Raw genomic sequence first — 14,662 nt, 5'->3', positions numbered from 1 at the left:
TGTTTCACTTTGTATCTGACTCTCCATGACCCCATTTTAGAGTTTTCTTGGCAAAATTCCTGGGAGAGTTTGCAATTTCCTTCTTCAGCTCATTTTACAGATGAGAAAACTGAGGGAAACTGAGTTAAATGATGAATAAAATGACTATCAATGGTATTCTTCAGTCTAGGAAATTCTAGTGTGGACTTGGTGTAGACTTTCTTATCAAGATTTCTTTGCTTTTCTGTATAAGATGTACTTCCCTTCTAAAGGCGGAATTAAGCATTCTTTTATACCAATACCCATGATGCTATGTGACTACAAGTTCTGAAATACCTATGCTTGCAGAAGAACCCAAATTTTAAATAATCCAGAAACAATGGAAAGCTCTGCGGTGGGTTTAAACAGGCTGTACCATATTGCCAATAAGGATGTTTCAGCAGTGGCTTAAAAATAATTGAGCGCAGGCATGACTGAAAAGGAAATCATGTTGTAAGAATGGTAGATTACAAGACGGACTGACCAGGTGTTACACTCACACTTCAGAGTCAGTAAAAGAACTAGAGAGAGGGACCCAGAACACTGAAAATGTCTTTACAGAGGATTCATGGCAATACATGGGTAAGAATTACATAGGTTCAAAGTGGAGGGATAGGGATCTGTTTCCATGGAAGTAATGTCCACATGTTTGAAAACACAAGCTAAGTGTTCACAGCCTGCATCCTTAAAAAGTAATGAATTTGAAATATTAGCACTACTTCTGACAGCCTCATGAACACCCTTTTACTCCTCCTGGCATGGTCATTCACACAGCTGGAAAACCTTAGAAATGCATCTTGGGTTAAAAATAAAGTCTCTAGGGCATGGCTCCTCCTCCATAGGAAATCTGAGAACTTTGGCAGCATTAGGCTCTACAAATATAAGATCTGATTTCTTCCAGAAGGGATAGTAATCTGACCATGTAGTCTCATATTCTGAATAGAGAAACACAATTTTGTCTACTGAGGTCATGGTTTATTCCTGTTGGATAGGCAACAGACATCAAGGGGTACAGATCATTCACTCCCTGGCACTCTCCTTACTGTTTAAGTCTGTGCAATTAAGGAATTCCTGTAACTAGGACCAGGCCTCTCAATCCCCCACAAGGATTACTGTACTGCTGTCTCTCTCTTCTTTCTTTCTTTCTTTCTCTTATTTTTTTCTTTCTTTCTTTCTCTTCTTTTTTTCTTTCTTTCTCTTCTTTCTTTTTCTTCCTTCCTTCCTTCCTTCCTTCCTTCCTTCCTTCTTTCCTTCCTTCCTTCCTTCCTTCCTTTCCTTCCTTCCTTCCTTCCTTCCTTCCTTCCTTCCTTCCTTCCTTCCTTCCTTCCTTCCTTCCTTCCTTCCTTTCTTTCTAGAGGAAGGGAACATAGGGAATATGTATCACCACTCACCTCACCTTGTTATTGTGAGAAAAGTGTTTTATAAACTGTAAAGTACTTTATAAATGTTATTGTTATTATTGTTATCACAATTATGTGAGTTATTATGGCCACTTACCATTACATTCCCCCTTGTTCTAAGCCCAATCAGTCTCCCAACCTCTACTAGACACAAATCAGAAAAAAAAAAAAAAACAACCTTCTTACAATTCTCTGCAGACTCTGCCAAGAATGCCTCAATTTTGTACTAAAAATTTGGTGAGATGTATTGTTTCAGGATCCTAGCAGCAAGAGGGATGAAATGTCCAGGCCTGAAAAGTCATTTCTACTGTTAATGAGGTACCTCTAGACACCTCTGCAAAGTCTATCTCCACTTGTGAGAAATCCGTTTCTTATCATCCCAGATGATACAGAGTCTAGTGAAAACCAAATGCCAAGTCATCACCTCTGATTCATCTATCATCTTTGTTTTTAGAATAGTTTCTATACTAACATCAGCAACTCTCATATTAAAATAAGGAGACTGGACTAGACAACCTCTGAGGTACTATAAAGTACCTTTCCCCTCTACATCTAGGATTCTTTGATCTTATGAACTTGCTTAGAGATCTCAGCTTAGCCCTCTGTGCTACACAACAAAACTCCAATTTCTAGGTCTTTTCTCCATTTTCTATGAGATTTGTTAGACATTGTACAAGGCCACTGAAGTTATAACGGATAGAGCACCAGACCTGGAGTCAGGAAGACCTGAGTTCATGTATGGCCTCAAATCTACGTGACATTAGACAAGTTATTGACCTCTGTTTTCTTCAATTTTCTCAACTATAAAAATGGGGATGAGTATCTATCTTGCAGAGTTGTTGGGAAGATCAAATTGACTAATTTTTTTAAAGGCACTTAGCTCAGTGCCTAGAATGTAGTAGACACTATGTAAACATTTACTTCCTTCCCCTTCCCCATACATATAAACTAACCAACCAAAGCTCATTTACACATAAGATCTTGGCTAAAGTCCCTTTTGAGAAATTTCATTGGTTGTCACTGTAGGTCTTCATGATTGTTGCAGTGTGGTCTAGACCCAGCACTAGCAAACCTTATGAAAGTCACTTAATTTTCTTTAAACTTAGTTTCCTTATCTGTAGTAAGGAATAAGAGAAGAAAAAGAAGAGAAGAAGGAGGAGGAGGAAGAGGATGAAGAGGAGGAGGAGGAGAAGGAGGAGAAGAAAGAGAAGGAGGAGGAGGAGGAGGAAGAAGAAAAGGAAGAGGAGGAAGAGGAAGAACTGTATCCAATTAAAGAGTTATTAAGAGACATAATGGCCTCATAAATGCCATGTTATACTTGGAGTCTAGAAGACAGGTTCATATCCAGCTTTTGCTTTTCCTTGCTGTTTGGCCAAGGATGAATTACTCAAGCTTTCTGAATCTCAGGCAACACTCTAAGACCCTTATTTACTAGGATACAGATGGTTATATCATATGTGAAATGTACTTTTCAAAAAAAACAGAAGCACTATGAAAATACATTATCATCATCATACCTCAATTGCCCTTACTTTTAAATGTGTGACCCCAATTGAAATCCTCACCAATAAGTTGTAATCTCAATGTTGAGCCAGAATGCTCCTAGGATAGAGAAAGGAGTTTGTGATATGGAAGAAAAAAGTGGGGAAAAGCCCCACATAAATTGCAACATTGAGACTGGAAAAGCTTTAACAAGCTTTTTTTAAAAAATGAAGAGAATACAGAAGACAAATACAGACTAAAATGAAAGAAAATGAAAATTTAACCCTTTCCCATCCTCCACCCCCATCTTTTAGCAACTAGAATCGGAAGGGCTGGGTTCAAATTCCATCTCTGTTATTTACTATCAGAGTGACCCTGAAACCTGTGAATTTGAATATGACATCCACTTAGCTTTTTGTACAATGCACAAAATACTTTAAAGGAGTTTAAAACCGCAGGCTGCCTTGTCAGGAAGGAAACTGAAATGAATTACAGAAACTGAATGATTTCCTGAATTGCAAAATGTGAATCTAAGATATTCCTAAGTCAATGTATCAAAAGCATCTCTAACAGCAACCAAAATCCTCTCTTCTAATAGAATATGACTTCCTTATGTATATCAAGTATTACATTCAGAAAGAACAGATAGAATCATCAACTTCCTTCATTCTTTTCTTCTGAAATGAGGTTCATATTATAAAAAAAAAACCTATCATCAGAACTTTTTGGAAGCATAGCATCATGGTCAGTTTCATTTAAAATGGCCCTTGCTGGCAATAACCCATTCACACTCTGCAGAAAGGAGGAAAAAAAAAAGGTGGGGAGCATGGGAGCCGGTTGGTAGGAGATGGGTTCCATCCACTCTCCCCGTCTCACATCTCCCCCTACCCCATCACTAGAGGAAAGAGTCCACTTCAGCAGAAAACTGCTGGGAGTGGGGAATGGGGATGCACACCAAATGTATAACCAATAACATTCCCAACTTCTTTAATAATAGAAAAAGGAACTTTCAAAAACTACAAACAGATTTCAGATCAGTTGTAAAAAGAGACACAGAACGCAAGGAACTGAATAGGATCCTACCTCTCTGTCTGTCTCCCTCTCTTTTTCTTTCTGTCTCTCTCTCTGTCTCTCTGTCTCCCTCTCTCAGAAGCAAGCAGATGAAAAGGGAGCCCAATTCTAGGGTACGCTGAGGAGTTCCACGGGAGAGGCAAGCACTGCCTGCAGAGTGTGGCTAGGCCCAGCCCGTGTTCAGAAGCTTGCCCTGGTCAAATTTTCCAAAAGCAGAATTGTAGCCAAGTCCCTGCCCATGCCTGAAGAATTTCCTGAACAGCATTCCCGTTCTTTTTTCTGACTGCTTTGAAACCACACTCTGTCTGTACTTCAATAAGGCTTTGTCAGGCCAAGTTACAGCTACTGGTCTGCCTCCAGATATCAATGGAAAACACATGTGTCATGCACAGACAAAGCTCTCCCCCCACCTCCCTGCAACAGCGCCTATGGCGTCTGCGTGCCTCACGCTCACAACTATAAAGTAAACCATTTCTATAACCAATTCTGATTTTTCAACAATTCTACACACACAGACTCTTCTTTGTGGTGCTAGATGCCAGAGATAATACCTCTCTTTTTGACTCAACACTGCCCCTTTTTAACACCCCTCCCCCAATAGCCAGTCTTAGGCTAACCCAGGTTAGTACTTAGCTCTTACCCGCCTTTATATATATATATATATATATATATATATGTATAAAATAACAGCCTATTACAGTGGAGAGATAAGAATTCTAATTTGATCCCCCTACCTGCCTTTGCCTGGGTCTTTCTTTGCTTAAAATTTCAATTGCTGGAAGGGAAACAATATTTTTAGCATTTCTAGACTTAGTTCAGCACATCACAGCCATACCCTAATCTTGACACACGCTACTATGGCTGCTGAAACTAAAAATAATGCAATTATTTTTCAAGCACTTTCCCTCCTCCCTACTCTGGAGTGGAATTTGCTCTAAAAAATGTAACATTTTACACATCACCATGTCAATATTGTTTTTCCCTGAGTTATGAAAGAAGGAGGCAGGAAAGTATATATCTTTTATCAGAATGGGCAGAATTCTTTACATGTGTGATTATTTCCTCAAATGATAGTACGTCAGATTTCTGTGTGCATGCACTATGTTCATGGTCTGTAACTGACATACCATATGTAATTATATATGCATATATATGCATATATCTCCATATATATGTTTGAGTATGTTTGTATAAATTTACTTTTAAAATTAAAGTCTATGTTAAAGCTAAAGAGCAAGAAAGATGTTCCCCCTTTTCTCTCACAATCAACTCTCCCCTAAAAGCTGAAGCAGAGTTGTCAAGGTAACAATAAGGGAAAAGAGACAATTTAAAGAGAAACAGTTGTTATTATTTGGGGGATACTAAAAATTTTCCTCCAAAAAAATCACACCCTATTACCAGCTTACTCCAAATAATTGGCCTTGCTGAGCTTTAAACAGATGTGTGCTCTGGAGGGAATGTTCTAAATGATTGGCTGTGAGTTGGGGTGTTAGCCTCAGAGCTGATTGCATTGGGAGTTTTGGTAAAGAGGCAGGATTAAGTTCCCAGGCTTGAGAGGAAGAGGGATATGTGCGTGCGTGTGTGTGTGTGTGTGTGTGTGTGTGTGTGTGTGTGTGTGTATCTAAGGAGCCAAGATTCAATCCCTTTTCTCTATTCCAGGACCATTTTATAGAACAAAAATCAACTCCTTTTTCTGTAATGTGCTCTTCAAAGCTTGTATAAAAGCAAGAATTTACTCCTACATCTACAGACCTTGAAAGAGGCTGTTCAGTTGGTCTTGACAAAAAGCTCAGGTTACCAAGACACTGAAAATGACATCACCATGACCTTTGACACCAGCAGAGAGCAGAGGTAACTATTTCTCTAATTCCTCCTAATGTCACTCGGGAAAGAAAGCAACCTTGAACGACTTTTTCTTTCTTCCCCAAATGTAAGGGTCAATATTTTTCTCTGAAGATTTAACTCACAGGAAAGTAGATTAGAAAATTGGATTTGCAGTCATTTACGATGGGTTGGACAAAATAGTGCTGTCACTAAAAGAGAATTGACTTCTTTCACTGTAACCAGACAAGGAGCTTGAAATGACCACTCAAATTAGAAAAGAGTTAGCAAATACAGCTCACATATCAGGAAACAACTGAAGCTTTGCATTTTAAAAACCTTTAAAAAAGACTCTAAGGAAATTTTGCTGAGGCAAGAAAGCTTCTCCAAATTCTAGGATCAGAGAAACATGGAATTTAGAACTAGAAAGACCTTAGAGGTTTTCTATTCCAACCCTCCTGCTTTACAGATGAGAAAATGAAGGCTTAGAGATATTACATGATTTACCCAAGGTAAAATGGGGACTTAAGAACAGAAATGAGATTCAAATTCAAGACTCACTAGAAACTAGGGGAGTCACATCTAAGCTGGTCCTATCTTTTTACTAAGGTTTTATCACAGATTATGGAGATGTCAGGAAGTTAATAGTTTATCAATCCCATACTTACAGCGTTTATTCAGTTCTGCTCTAAGGAGTGGAGGTAGGCATGAGAATAGAAGAGAAGAAAAATGAAAGATGATATGATAAAATGACCACAGCTCAAAATATCTGGGGTAGAAATCAAATAGAGAAAAAGGAAAAGGGGAAAAGAAAGGGGAAAGCAGGGCAAGACAAATTTTACTCCCCCCTGTCTCCGCTAGCATAGCAAGCAAAATAGAAAAAGGAAAAAACACAGACAGTGGGAGGAAGAAGGGGTGAATATGACTTTTTGGAAATAGAGGCAGGTTCCAAGATGGAGTCACTCTTGTTAGGAGATAGAAAATACAAGGTCCTTGTTTGTCTTCACAAAGAGGTAAGACTTTTTTTTTTCCTTCCTGCGTTTATATTCTTATTTGGGAGAGAGATCCTTGGAACTGATCTAATGTGTAGGCAGAGGATGTAGTCACCACAATGCTGCAAAAAGAACACATTATCTAACCTGGGCAGACCTGAAACCCATACCACTAGGGAATATAGAAAAACAAAATAAAGAATAAACAAAAAAAATTTGAAAACGTGAGCTGATGCAAAGCAAAGAAAAAACCAAAACAGGAAGCAAATGACCATAATAATGTAAATAAAAACACATTAAAATACCTGAACTCATATAAAAGGAAGTGCCCAACATTGGTTTCAGAGCATACATTGATGAAACATACCACTCTTCCTCCATAAAGGGGTAGGAGACACCAAGTAGGTATAAAAGATTGCAAACACTATCAAGCATGGTTCTGTGTTGGTTGATTTTTGTTAAAAAAATTGTCTTTGAATTGGGGAAAGTGTGAAGGAAGTATCAAGAAATGTCTATGGCAGAAAACACCAAGGGTATAAAAAATTATTTTAAAAAAATGAAGGGACCAAAAGAAATCTCAAAATTTGTGATTCATTCCAGTTAAACCATTTCTTCTCCAGAAATAATTTTTTTTCACAGATAAATACCTTGGGAAGGGAAGATATTAAGGCATTTTGAGCCATTAACAACCTTAGAGAATGAATTAATTTGTTAGAGATTAGCAAACCAATCCCCTGGGAAGGCCCTGATGAAATAATTGTTAATTGATTGATTTCCACTCCTATCTCACATTACTTCTTTTATAAACTTTACATTCCAGTCAAATTGGACAGCTTACCATTTCTAAGTTCATTTAGTCCTTCTCTATCTCCATGCCATCCCCTGGAACACTCTCCCCCATCTTTCATGCTACTTCTTATGCACAAGTCCTTATTAGTAATCTTTACATCTACCGTAAGTCTGTATATTCCCTTTTGGGTCACCTGCAATTTTGATCCATTTGAAATCACAGCATTCTGTGTTATGTAAACCATGTAGATCCAAAAAGAGAAAATTCAGTGAATTTGGAATCTCAACAACTGAAGGTCAATTTTCCCTTGAAAGAGGCTACCCATACATATCTTCTCCAATTAATGCCCAGTGTTTTTTATACTTCTTTCAAAGAGGATCTATTAAACATATGGGAAGACTTTCCTCTATGTCTTCTTATACAATGTAATAATTGGTGCTACTCTCAAATGGTTCATTTGTTTTCCTTTGTTTTTGGTACATCCTTTTCTGATTCAACATTTATTCAGTGCAATCCCTTACACCTCTTCTCACATTATCATTGGAAAGATGCTTCATTTTGCACCCAGCATGAATATCTCCATTAACCTCTGGGTCACTCTCAACTTTAATACTGTGAAACTTGTAGTATTCCAAATGTGGCAATTACATAGCCCTACTAGAAGCATATTTGTATTTAGATTTCTTTTCAAGTTAGTCTTTGACACTGGGAAGTGGTTAAAAGTCATTGAAACCATAGTCTATTTTTCAAAATGCAACCCAACCTCCTTTCTTATTTCTGCTTCATTCTTCTCTGCCCATCTGTACAGCCCGTCCCAGATATCTGGATTGCTGTATCAACTCAAGGAGTAAGACATACGATTGCATTCCATGGAAGTCTTCTTCCATTAAATATTTCCTGTGTAGACTTCTGGCCTGATTTGCTGCATCACAGATTTCCCAGAAGAGTCTCTATAATGTTCTAAAGCTCAGTGTAATGAGTATGATGCAATCTGCATAAGGGAACAACAGAGGATACCAGCCTATAGAGGGAATCCCTATTCTGTTTAGACCTTGCAGATGATAACCCTGTAAAAGCAGTGAGGAACAACTTTGGAAAGCATGCATATGGCCTTTTTTCTATTCCTCACTTTGCGTCAGTAACCAGCCATTGACTAGATATCTCAAAGGTTGAATTTATCAAGGAAACTTGCATAATTTTAATATGTGCATGAGAAACTCTGTTGCTCTGAATTTTGTTCCATGGAATCCAAATACTTTCTTGAACTCCAAAAAATAAAGCACAAGAAGAATCTTATATCTTTTCCATCATGTAATCAATTTTACAACTGTAAAGTACATTCTATTATAAAAAAATTTACAAAAGCTTCTCTGTTCCCTCCATCCAGTGGTACAACAAATTAATCACTGGACCTGGAGCAAGGGAGACCTGATTTCAAATCCTGCCTCATGAAATTATTAGCTGTATGACTTCTCACTGCCTCCATTTGTCATCTGTAAAATGGTGATAATAGTATCTCACTCCCTGAATTGTTAAGAGGATAAACTGAGACAAAATTTATACTTAATATACTTAATACTCTATACAAATGCTAATTATTAGTCTCCTCTTTAGTTGTGGGTCCACATCATTTTGCATAATCAATGCCTGGCCAAAACACGTACTAATGCATCAACTTACTAGTCTACATGTCCAACTGCTTGCTCCAATTCATGCAGTTTGTATTCTTAATCCACGTGCTGTTTTCTCTCATATGAATTACTAAGATGATTTTTTAGTAACCATGGATATCATCAAGGAGCCTCTGTAGCTATCAAGAACTAGATACAAGCAGAGCACACAGAATCTCTCATTCATTTGAACTTTGCAGAAAACATCCTTCCCAGCAGTGACTGAGCGTGTCTACCTCTTTCATGTCTTTCCTGATGCTGATAATCAGAAGATCTTGGTCCGTGTATCAAGATGCTTTTAATAATTGAATATAGAATTGAGTTGGAGAGTATGGAAATGGCTAGAAGAACAAAACAAATTTCTTGACCATTACAGTAAGAGTTTACTGTTTTTATCTCAGTGTAATACATGATGTATTCCTACAAAACTTTATTTTATTCCATATTCTATATCTTACTGTAATTAATGCTGATGGATGATAGCACAATTCCTTTTATCCTTCTAAATAGAATACTCAGAAGGCCAAGTTTAAATTTTTTACATTAAAGATGTCACAATATGACCCAGTTTTGAACCTACCCATGACATCACTACTTCAAGTAGCAGGCAAATATAGAAAAAGATCTGTGATTTCATCAGGACAGAGAATCCCCAGTGTGGAGCTCCATATTCAGATCACAACTCCTTTATGGTTCACTAAATTATAAGGGTTTGCCCAAAGCTTGTAGAGGTTAAGTGACTTGTCAGGATTACAAAACTAGTAAGTGTCAAAGGTGGATTTTAAAACCAGGCTATCATGACACCAAGCTCTACATTCTATCAGCTGCTTTTATACAGCCTCTATTTAAAGTGATTTTTTTTGTGAGGGGGAGCATGAGCAGGGAGTAGAACTGTGCTGGAGGCAAACTGGAATTGTTGGATTTCAGAGACCCTAAAGCTAGGTTAAAAAATAAAAAAACAGAGGCAGGAAGGCTACATAAAATCAAGGATTCCTTCTCTTAAAAGCATAAAGTTACTAGCTGTGTGACCCTGGGCAAGTCACATAACCCTATTGCCTATAAAAAACAAACAAAGAAACAAACAAACAAAGAATAAAATTACCAGGAATGTAGGACCATGGGAAATAGAAAGTCTCTGGATATTGGTCTAACACGAGAAATATTCTCCTAACTTTTGTATATGTACATTTGACATATTTCTTTTGGCAAATCATAACCATGATGATTTTTAGGCCAAAGTTTACTTGCATTTATATTAAAGGTGCCCCATCATAGCCCCAGAGGTCCAGTATTAAGTTAGCTAGTCCACATGGTTCTTTAGGCTCTTCTTTCAAATCTGAAGATTCACATCTCAGTACACTAGACAGGAAAACTGTCTGGCTCTGAACAGTCTGTGTGAGATGCTGCCAAAAGATAGACAGTCACACCTCTGCTGCAGGGCAGGGAGATTCAGAGGACAAACTGTTGTAAGAAATAAGGAACCTATCAGCTGGATTAAACTCTCGTCTCATTGGGGAGACAGCATGATGACGTAAAAATTTACTGGATTTGGAGTCCGAGAAACTAGATTTGAATCACACCTATCTGTATGACTTTGTGCAAGTCACTTAACTTTTCTGGAACTCATTTTTTTTCATCTGTAAAATCAATCAACAAGCATTTATTAGCCATTTAAGAAAATGAAGTGACTCTTTCCAGGTTGAACCTTTCTCATCGAATCAATGGCATGGATATGCATTTCAGTGAATGGTGTGTGTGTGTGTGTGTGTGTGTGTGTGTGTGTGCATGCGTGCGCGCACGCACGCGCGTTTTGACAGGACTACCGAAGGCATAAAACACATTGTTATGAACTAGGGAGATCATGGGGGGATCCCCACTCATTGTTTCCAAGAACTAAAAGGAACCTGAACTGAGCAATTTCATTCTCTCCTATTGACATAGGTCTTCAGTGATGTTATCTATCAGTATTTCATCATAAAAACACGTACTCTTTTTTTTTTTAAGGTAGTCACAGAGCTCTGTGATCTCAGATCTCAATATGCAGTAAAGTCACAGACACTGGAGTTTTATCGACATAATTATCATCAGTACAATCCCCATTGTTTCTCAGTGCTAACAGGGACAGGTTTATAATCTGAAACATTCCCACAATTCAAAAAGAAGTAATTTGGTTCTAGAGAGCTACTCAAGGCCAACAACATATCAAGTCTTGAGCTGAGAATGAAAATTCTTCCACTCTTTGGGAGCCATAGTCACTAGCATCTCCTACACTCTATTGTCAATGACCTGCCATAGTACTGTCTAACTTTCACAACTTACAAACCTTTCAAGGTAGGCGTTATTATCTTGTACCTTACAGATGAGGAAAATGAAGTTATGAGAAGTTAAGAGAGACTGGTCTACATTCAGACAACTAGTTAGGTGTCTAAACTAGGAATTAAACCTTAGGACTATGCTATTACCTCTATTACATTGTTTCTTTTGAGAAAGTACAAGGAGATGTGCATTATTCAGAGTTGTGATTTATAGCATTCCAAGTCTTTACTACATCTTTGACCCATGCCATGCCATGCCAGTAAGAAGCAGCTATACATTCAAAGCAGGGGAGCCCAGGAGCAACACACTATTCTCTTAGAGAGACAGCTCCTGTCTGTTTACTCTAATTTCCATGGACTTAAGGATTCTAACTGAGCTGAATTAGCTTTCAGGGGACCGATTGTAGCAACGTGCTTATTATTCTATATTCAACTATGTCCTGGAATTTGTCTGTTTCTTGCCTGAAACTTCTTGCATGTCACAATGCTCCCCCTTCACATACTTTATGTCTCAGCCAAAGCAGCTGTTTCTTGATCTTGTTTTGTCCTCTCCAGGCCCCATGGATTTATGTAGACCAGTTCTCATGGCTGGAATCCATTCTTTCTCTTTGCTGATATCCTTCTTTACTTGCAAAGATGAATTCAAGCAGTTTACTCTAAAAAGTCTTCTATAATCACCCCCATTTAAAAAATGTTTGCTTGCTCTCTCTTTCCATTCCCCAGAGTAACTTCTGCAGACCTCTCCTTTTCCTCTATGATATTCAACTTTTTACATTAAAATTTTGTTTAGCTTCATATTGAGGCATCTAGGTGATATACTATATAAAGCACTGGACTTAAAATCAGGAAGACTTGCATTGAAATCCCTCCTCAGACACAAACTCTGTGACCCTGGGCATGTCACTTAACCTCTCTCAGAGTCAATTTCCCTGTCACTAAAGATGTGAATAATAACAGTACATAATTTGTTGTTGTGAGGATAAAATGAGATAACATGTATAAAGTGCTTTGTGATCCTTCAAGTGCTATAGAAATGCTAGCTGTTACTGTCGGATCCACCAGATCATAAATGGCTTGAGTATTCTGGAACAGTATCATGTTTTGCCTTTCTTTGTGTCTCCAATACTTAGTGCTCTGCATTGTGCATAATAGGCTTTTATCAAATTTTGTTGAATGGAATTGAAATGCTTGCATGAGAGGTAGTATGTTTTATTAACTCATTTATAAATAATTTCCTCACAGAATCACAGAGTTTTTGAATTAGAAAGAACTTATACATTTATGCTCATTGAAATTCATCTTAATCGATGCATAATCTAGTGCTTGAGCTCATCTAAATATTTTTGAATATTATCATCTACTACTCTGCTAGGAATATCAGCTCTGAAATATCCTCACATCTGAAGAAATGTAGCCTATTCCTTTATCCAAGACAGTGATAAAAATGTCAAACAGCACAACCTTATAACTAGGAAGTATCCAAGGCTGGATTTGAAAAAAAAAACATGCAGGAAGATACATACAAATAAGATGTAAACACGACAAATTAGAGATCAACAAAATAAAAGGCATCAGCATTAAGAGAAGTTTGGAAAAGGTTTCTTCTAAAAGGTGGGATTGCATGTGGGCCTTAGAGGAAGCTAAGGAAGCCAGGAAGTAGAAATGAGGAGAAAGAATTACAAACACGGCAGACAGTCCTTGGAAAAGCTGAGTGTTGGAAAATGAGTGTCTTGTTCAAAGAGTGGCAAGGATGTTTCAGCTTCACCATATGACTTAGTATGTAGAGGCCAGAAGGTATAAAAAGACTGGAAAGAGGGGGAGCCAGGTTATGAAAGCTTTTGATTAACAAACAAATGATTTTATATTTGATCCTAAATAAAATTCTCAGCAGTTTTTAGAAATTGTGAAGTTATATTTTTTAATACTCATTTTCAGTTCATACAGATCTTCCCATGTTTCTCTGAATTCCTCATATTTGTTTGCAATAACGGAATATTCTATTACATCTAAATATTAAAACATGCTTAGCAATTCTCCAATCACTGAATCCCCATTTCATTACCGAGGTCTTTCTATACCACAAATAGTGCTACTAAGAATATTTTGGATTATAAGAGACCTTTCTGTCTTTGACATCCTTGTGATATACACCAAGTGGTAGGATCACTGAATGAAAGATTATGAACCATTTAGTCACTTTTTTCTTTATGTAATCCCAAATTGTTTTCCAGAAAGTTTGTACTATTTCATACCTCACTCAATACACATCAGTGTATAAATAGCTACTCCAACATAAACCATTTCAATCTTTTATCACCTTTTCCAATGTGCTTACCAGGTCTGAGATAAAAATACTGTATATGAGTTGTTCTAATTTATATTCCCCTTATTAAAAAAAAATCAGGACATTTTTATCAAGTGCCTACTATATACCAGACACAGTGATCAGAGATACAAATTAAAACAAAAAGAAGAAAAGAAATCCAAGCTTATAAAGATTGTATATCATAGCAGGTAAGAAAACATACATATGTAAATACATTTTCTCACATGCTAGTGGAGTTTTCATTCTTTTGAAAACTGTTAGCTTACATCTTTTTTTCTTTCCCCCATTTAACCGCACTCTCAGTCATTTATTCTTTCTGATCCCAAGGTGATTATTAACTATCAGTACTTCTGTCCCTGAACCTGTTATTCCTTAATTTAGACTTTGTGAACCAAGCTTTAGGAGGAAGAAAACTTTTTTGGTGACATTTTAATTAACACTTAGAAATACAGGTTCTATTCATTGTGAAAATCCAGTAAGAAGAAACTCTTAACCAAGACAGTGACCTTCCTCTCTATTGACACTACTGCTTGTTTCATTAATTTTACATAATTGACTGAAAATCACTTGTGTCTCCTCCCACATATTTCCTCATTCTTTTTAATTAGGAGAAACCAGGGACCTCTTAGCATCTATTGAGTATTTATGGGACTGTACATTTTGAAGAGTTGGAAAGGGGAGGGAGATGATGATCCACTGTTTCTAGGAAGGATGAAAATACCAAATTGGAGCAGACACCTAAATATTTAATAGAAAGAAATCAAGGAGCTGTATGTT

The 14,662-nt window shown here is 37.3% G+C and overlaps 1 protein-coding gene across 4 annotated transcripts in view; it reads right to left on the bottom strand.

Annotated features, from left to right (window-relative positions):
* SGCD (sarcoglycan delta) overlaps positions 1-14,662 on the bottom strand; it is a 1,338,077-nt gene that overhangs the window by 477,362 nt on the left and 846,053 nt on the right. The window contains exon 1 of one of the 4 annotated variants that reach the window (XM_072630835.1): positions 3,984-4,314. The exons of the other annotated variants lie outside the window; for them this stretch is intronic. The gene's annotated coding sequence lies outside the window, so the exon portion shown is untranslated. Of the gene's footprint in view, positions 1-3,983; positions 4,315-14,662 lie in introns of those variants that run through there. 4 annotated transcript variants of the gene reach the window in all.

Source organism: Notamacropus eugenii, chromosome 1 (genome assembly GCF_028372415.1).
Source record: "Notamacropus eugenii isolate mMacEug1 chromosome 1, mMacEug1.pri_v2, whole genome shotgun sequence".
Lineage (NCBI taxonomy): Eukaryota > Metazoa > Chordata > Mammalia > Diprotodontia > Macropodidae > Notamacropus > Notamacropus eugenii.
Note: the sequence above shows the minus strand (reverse complement) of the source record. Positions and strands in the feature narration are given on the sequence as shown.